Consider the following 7,203-nt stretch of genomic DNA (forward strand, 5'->3'; position numbering starts at 1 on the left):
AATTTCGAAGCTCAAACCCCTCTCTCTCTCTCTCTCTCTCTATGTGGTTTTGTTTAATCGGTGTTTCGTTTTCGAATTTCGTATCCGATAACGTGGGACTCGATACGAAATTCGATTCGGTAACCGAAGCTTTGTGTAGGCTGTAGATGTTTATGGAAGTTTGAAGGAAAGGAGATGAGGGAACGAAGGCGACGACTCATCTCAGTGATTTCGGGTTCTGCTTTCCTGTGGTTGATTTTGTTGTTTGGCTTGCTTAGAAAACTATATGCTATTTCATAAGGTATGTTTTATTATTTGTTTGTTGAATTTATTTTTTGTGCTCAATTTTTACTAAGGGGGTGCTGTTTGGTTTCCTGGAAAATGAAAGTATAGTTGCTGCCCTAATTGCGTTTAAGACCAACTTAGTTGATCCCAGCAATGTTTTTGAGAATTGGAATGCCACACTTGTTGAGCCCCCCTGCAGATGGAATCACATTACCTGCAATAACGAATCAAGTGTTACTCGAGTGTAAGCTTTGTTTACTTTGTGACATGGCTTTTGTACAATTGACTTTGCTCATATTGTTATTGAGATGGTGATTTTATATGATTTCGTTTTTGAACTCATCCAGTGATCTTGCAAATGCAAATCTAACTGGTACATTGGTTCCTCAACTTGGTCAGCTAACGAATCTACAGTTCTTGTAAGTCATAGTTTTAGTTCAGCTGACTCAAATTCGGTTTTTATTTTTTTTTAGAAATATTTGCAGCAAAAATCACTAAGTAGTTTAAAAGATTGCACTTAACTTAAGAAGAAGATTTTTTTTTTCCATCAAAAGTAACATTTTTGGTATAGTTGCTGCTACGGGGATGCCTTAGTGTACAAGAGGTGAGGTGATAGAGAAAGAAAGGCCTTTTCAGTCTTGTCTCCTAGGTGGTGCGTTTTACTTAAGCTTGATGGAGAATCGGTGGATCATTTGTTTATGCAATGTCACTTCTCTCTACAATTATGGTTCAATCTATTGAAAGAGTTTTGATTGCAGTGGGTTGTGCCACAACATTGTTCCCCATCCTTTTTTTTTAAAAAAAAGAGACAAAGATCAAAAGACTAACCTATACTCAAATAGTTGAAAACCCTCACTTATGGCGGAGGAATACCGTGGTTACAAAAACAAAAAAAAACAAACAGCCAAGAAACCACAGCTAACCCCACCCCCAAAAATTAACTCCAAAAGTTTCCCCAATCTCTAATAAGGTCAGAGAAGATAACCCCCTCAAAACATTTGTTTCTATACACCCAAGTAGCCACCCAAAATTTTATCTTATCCCAAATAGTCTCTACGGAATTTGAAATATCTTCGAATAGTCTGTTATTTCTCTCAAGCCATAAGGCCCAGAAAGTTGCCAAAACAGTAGTTTGCCAGAGAAGTGAAACTCGTTTGCCGCCCCCTAACTTAGTTAGAAACAATTGAGAACAATTAGAGGGCATACACCAAAAAATACCAAACTCAACTAAGACTTTTCCCCACACTTCTCTTGAAAAATGACACTCCAAGAATAAATGACTAGTTGATTCCCCTGCCTGCTTACAACAAACGCACCAACCAGGGGACAAACAATGGTAAGGTCTTCTTCGTTGCAAGTTGACATGAACGTTTAGTTTATCGTTGAAAACCAACCAACCAAACACTTTAACTCTCGAGGGAGAGACACTTTTCCACAAAGACTTTCCCCACTCCCGAACAGAACCCAACTGAGCATAACATAACCTCCAAAAGGCCGATTTGCAAGAGAATACTTCATTACCGTCAGGTGTCCAGGCCCTCTGATCTTCTAAAACTCCCGGTAAAACCACGCCTTCCAACAAAAGTAATAACTGAGAGAGACTGGTGACCTCCCTATCGAAAAGATTCCTTCTAAAGCGCCAATTCCAACCCTGAGTTTGGAGGCCCGAATCCCCTCCTAAAACCACCATGTCCCTAATCAAACAATTTCTGAACATCGAAATCAGAAATAATTCTGGGAACTGATCCTTTAAAGGGACACCGTTTATCCAAATATCTTCCCAAAAACGGATTCGATCCCCCTTCCCCACCCTGAAGCTAACCAGCTGAAAATATTCCTCATAAAGAGAAGAAATATCTTTCCACGGGCCACGAACAGACAACCTCCTCCCTCTACCAGTGTCCCAAAAACCTCCACCCCCCCATACCTACTTAGGACCACTCTATGCCACAATGTGTTCTTTTCCATCGAAAAGCGCCACAGCCACTTCATGAGAAAAGCCTTATTTCTTGCTTCCAAATTACCGATACCAAGGCCCCCGTGATCCCGAGATTTGCAAACTTCTTTCCACGAGACCAGATGATCCGACTTAGAATGATCCGCACCTTTCCAAAGAAAGTCCCGCATCAGCTTTTCCAACACATCCACCACCCCTTTAGGAATACGAAAAAGCGAAAGGTAATACACCGGGATAGCAGACAGAACCGATTGGATAAGTGTCAATCTGCATCCCCTAGACAGGAAAGCACACTTCCACCTATCCAACCTCTTTGCACAACTTGATATCACGAGCTCCCAAAAACCTTTGTTACGGGGAGAATCCCCCAAAGGGAGCCCAAATACTTCATAGGTCACTGACCCACCTCGCAACCAATCTCCCTAGCATGAAGCTTCACTATTTCCTCCTCCAAATTAATCCCTAATAACTGGCACTTCTGCAAGTTTATAAAAAGACCAGAAACAACACTAAAAACTTTCAGAATATCCAACAGTGCTGTCAAAGACTCGTTATCGTCCACAAAAAATATCGTGTCGTCTGCGAACTGAAGATGGCTAACTTCCACCAAATCTTTCCCTACTTTGAAACCTCACAAGGCCGAGACGCTCTTGGCCTTATCCACCATCCCACCCAAAACATCAGCCACCAAGGTAAACAAGAAAGGTGAGAGGGAATCACCCTGGCAAATACCTCTAGACCCCTTAAATTTCCCCCTCGGTCTTCCATTTAAGAACACGGAGAAAGAAGTAGAAGACAAACACCCAAAAATCCACTTTCTCCAAACTACACCGAAACCTTTCTTTTCCATAACGAAATCTAGGAAATCCCAATCTACACAATCATAAGCCTTAGCAAAATCAATTTTGAAAACCCAGCCCTTCTTTCCTTTACTCCGATACTCCTCCACTGCCTCATTAGCCACCAACACTGTATCCAAGATCTGCCTGCCCTCTACAAAAGCTCCTTGAGTCTCAGCTATTGTATCGGAAAGAACTCCTCTAAGACGACCAGCCAGAACTTTTGAGATAATCTTGTAAAGACTAGTGACCAAACTAATTGGCCTGAAATCTCGCACCCGACAACTATCCAACTTCTTTCGAATTAGAAAATCTACAAGTACTACTATGAGTGTCCAAATAATTCCCGGTCTGAACCAAAAATCCACAGTTACAAAGATAATGCTATAAATACTATAATACTACTATCTGACTAGCTAAGTAAAGTTCTTGGACTCTACACGTTCATTTGAAATTTTTCAGAAATTTTCTTCTTCTTCTCTCTTTATTTTCAAAAGAAAAAACCCTCTTCTTTCCGGCTGCCATTCCCAGCACTCAAGAAGTTCAGGTGTAAGGGCCCCTTCGAAGCTTTGGAATCAACTACTCCGACGAAGCCCCAACCCAGGCGATCCCTTCATCCTCTTCTCAACCAGAACATTCTGTAAGTCTCTTGACTGTGCATGTTTTGAAATTATTTTTCATTGTAGCTTAGGTAAATATTTACTGTAGCCACATGCAAGGTTTTGTTGGCTTTTTGTGGGCATGAAGGGTAAAAGCCTTTTAGGTTAGGGTATCGTTTGCAGTAGAAAACCATTTAGGAGCATTGTTTATAGGGTGCGTTTTCTGGGGAAATTTTCTGGGTAGGATTTTAGGTATGTTTGTTTAAAATACCCAGTATTTTGGGTGCAAAACTGGGTAGCTTAGGGGACACGCTTCACAGGCGGTTTTGCCTCTCTTGCCTACCGAAACTTTCCTTCCAAGGCAAATTCTATCCTGACCCTCCTGACACACGAATTCCGAGTAATCGGGGATCTGTTGGGAGCACAGGCGCGTGTTCATAGAACCGCGTGGTCTCACTCTCCACGGGCTGGGCTTACCTCAGCTCGTGTCAAAGAAACACATTCAGATTTTTCTCCATTTTTAGGTCGCCTTCTTCTAAAATTTCTTCTTTTTGTTCGCTAGGTAACCAGATGGGACCCAAGAAGAACGCTCCCAAGAAGCCCGTAGGCAGCTCGTCCTCCCAACAAAATAAGGGAAAGGAGATGATGGCTGAATCCTCAATTCCCAACTTCGGGCCAGCAGTGGAACAGGAGCTCGAGGTGGCCCCCGACGCATTCTTTGAGGCGGAGAGGATCGTCTCGAAGATCACTAACCAGGCGAGGGTAAACAAAATATTCCTCTCCCATGACATCGAGCTGGGGAGAGGAACCGTGGTTGCCCGACCTCCCTTAGAAGGCGAGCGGAGCTGCGCGCCGCTTGATGAGGTGTTCTCGGCCTGGAGCGACGAACATTTTAAGGCGGGGTCCTTCCTCCCATTGGACCAGTACTTCGCCGATTTCCTCAACTATGTGAGGTTGGCCCCATTCCAGCTGCCCCCCAACTCTTACCGTTTGTTGGCGGGGTTAAGATACTTGTTCTTGAAACAGGAGTGGGAGGTCCCCACTCCTGCAGACATTCTGTATTTCTTCAGCCTCAAGGCCAGCCCGGAGCAGCGGGGGCGAGGTGACGGGTTTTATTACTTAACCTGGTTCCCCAACACGGCTGCAGTCATCGAGCTGCCCAGCCACCCCAACAACTTCAAAGATCAATTCTTTATGTCGACGGGGTTTCGAAACTGCGAGTTGCACTACTTCAACCGTCCTCGTAAGTGCCTTTCAACCTTAGCTCGTAAGTTAAGTACCAGTTAGCTCCTCATGTATCCATTTCTGACTTAGATTAATTCTGCAGCTATCTTCGCGAGGACAGAGAAGTCTGTGATCCTCGGGAGCCAGTACGAGACACTGGCGGGCTTGCCCCCAGTGAAAAGGACTATCGTCAGCTCGTGACAGACGAGACGATGCTGGCCTGTAAGCTGATCACCCCAGGCCAGACTCTGAACCTGAGGAGGCCCCGGGTGCCTCCCCCAGCTCGCGATATGAGGCCTATCATCGTGGAGGAGGTCGCGGGGGATGAAGATGAGGAGGACGAGGTGCCCCTCGTGAGGACGAGGAAGCGGGCGTTGGAGGTCGCCCAAAGAACGGACGAGGAGAGGATCCGGTCCGGAGCAGCTGCAGGTCCACCGGCCAAGGTAACCCTTATACGTTTAGGAACTTAGATAGGGCCACTGCAGACCCCCGGCTAGCTAGGTTCAATCCCAGACAGATCGTCCAATGCCATCGAAGTGACCCAGACTTAGATGAAACCTTGCTCCACTGTGTCGACCAGCTCGTGCTGGATTATGAAAGTAGCCGCCCTAGGGGTACCGTAGTTGTAGACAACACCCTAGCCTTTAGGTTGGTCCTATTCGAGGAGTATGGGACTAACCTTCGGTCATGGCCATCACTCCGTGAGGGTGCCATAGCTCCAGGTCTTAGGCAATACGTAGAGGAGTCTAGTCCTGAGACAGCCTCGGATTCAGAACCTGCGCCAGCTCGAGAAGTAATTGCCTTAGATTCCCTCGCGGAAGCTCCGGGGCCGATGGTCGTAACCATAGACTCTTCCTCTAGCTCGTGGGGTAGGATTCCCTTTAGTATATATATATATACTTGAATTTCGCATTTTTTCCCTTTGTTTTTGTTTTTGCATGACTGCTAACTTGTGTACTAACCATATATTTGTTTTGCCAGAGGAGATGTCTCAGTCCGGGGGAAAAAATCTACGGGCTGTGTTCGCCGAGGGGAACTCCTCAGCTGGGGCCTTTGGGCCCAAAATGAAGAAGCTCCGGATGGCGAAGAAAGCCGCCGGGACCCCAACCAAGTCTCCTGCAAAGGAGAAAGAGCAGCCCCCAGTCGCCCAGGTCGAGGAAACTGCCCCTCCTGCTGCAGGGGGGAGCATGCCCCCACCCCCTCCGCGAGCTCCGACCTTCGTCTGGGACACAGGGGCGGAGCTTGGGACTTCGACGATTGTGCCTCACGAGGTACGCATCCCGGTGGACCCCCAAGATCTGGAGAAGATCCCATATGTCTTTAGGGGGATGGTGTACGAGACGGCGAACTACGCCGTCAGCCACTTCTACCGCTTCAACGAGAGGGAGCTACGGGCCATCGAAACAAGGAGCCCGGTGGGCGTGCTGGAATCTTCATTGGGCATGGCCCTAACGGTAAGCTGACCTTATCCTTTTGTGATCTTTGATTAGCATGCCTTGCCCTGTTTTTCCTTTCTCCCTTCTCTTTTTCTTAAGGCAGTTGCCTCTCCGTTTTTGCAGAGCGCCTTGGCCCTTCACAGGAGCATAGCCCGGACCAAGGCCCAGCTCGAGGATATGAGGGGTGAGCATCAGGCGGTTGTGGCCACCCACCAGACTTCCTTGCAGGAGGCTAAGGATGCCTTGGCGGCCGCGCAGGCCGAGCTGGAAGAAGCCCGTCCCAAGCTTCAAGAGGTCGAGGCAACCAAAGCCGCCCTCGCCGCTACGCGGGAAGAGCTAGACACTGCGAAGGCTGGGGCCGAGGAAGCCAAGGCTGCCCTGGAAGCCGAGAAGGCAGCCTCCAGCACCGCCATGGAGGACATGCTCTACCATTGCTAGGTCTATAACTCCGACGGTGATTTCTCCTTCTTGGGAGCGGACGTCTGAGAGCCCTTGCTGGAGGGGTTTAAAGCTCGCCTCGAGAAAGAAGCACCTTCCGAGACCATGGAAGTCTCCGGCGCAACTGAGCAGGAGGGCGAGACGGCGACCTCCATGGGGCAGCCTGGCGGAGCTTAGGGCCTTCCTCTTTCGCACCCTTTCCTTTAATATTCTCAATTTTTTTGTGTAACTTTTGCATGAGGTGTTTCCACCTCGAGACAATCTAATTATCAATTTTATTTTTAATTGACTTATTTCCTTTTGTCTTTACGCACTTTAGTTACTATTTTGAAAAAACTTAGTTCGCGTTAATTTTTATCAATATCTCGTGCTTTTTAAGAAAAACAACGATCAATCGATTTAGATTAACTTCTAAGTTTTATGACCTGGTTATGTCCAGGAACTTA

The 7,203-nt window shown here is 46.6% G+C and overlaps 1 long non-coding RNA gene across 1 annotated transcript; it reads left to right on the forward strand.

Annotated features, from left to right (window-relative positions):
- Window positions 1–1,047, forward strand: LOC133805031 (uncharacterized). The gene is made up of 3 exons (XR_009878765.1): window positions 1–280; window positions 373–508; window positions 612–1,047. It is a non-coding gene; the product is annotated as an uncharacterized LOC133805031 (long non-coding RNA).
- Window positions 1,048–7,203: the final 6,156 nt, after the last annotated feature.

This window comes from Humulus lupulus, chromosome X, assembly GCF_963169125.1.
Source record: "Humulus lupulus chromosome X, drHumLupu1.1, whole genome shotgun sequence".
Taxonomy (NCBI): Eukaryota; Viridiplantae; Streptophyta; class Magnoliopsida; order Rosales; family Cannabaceae; genus Humulus; species Humulus lupulus.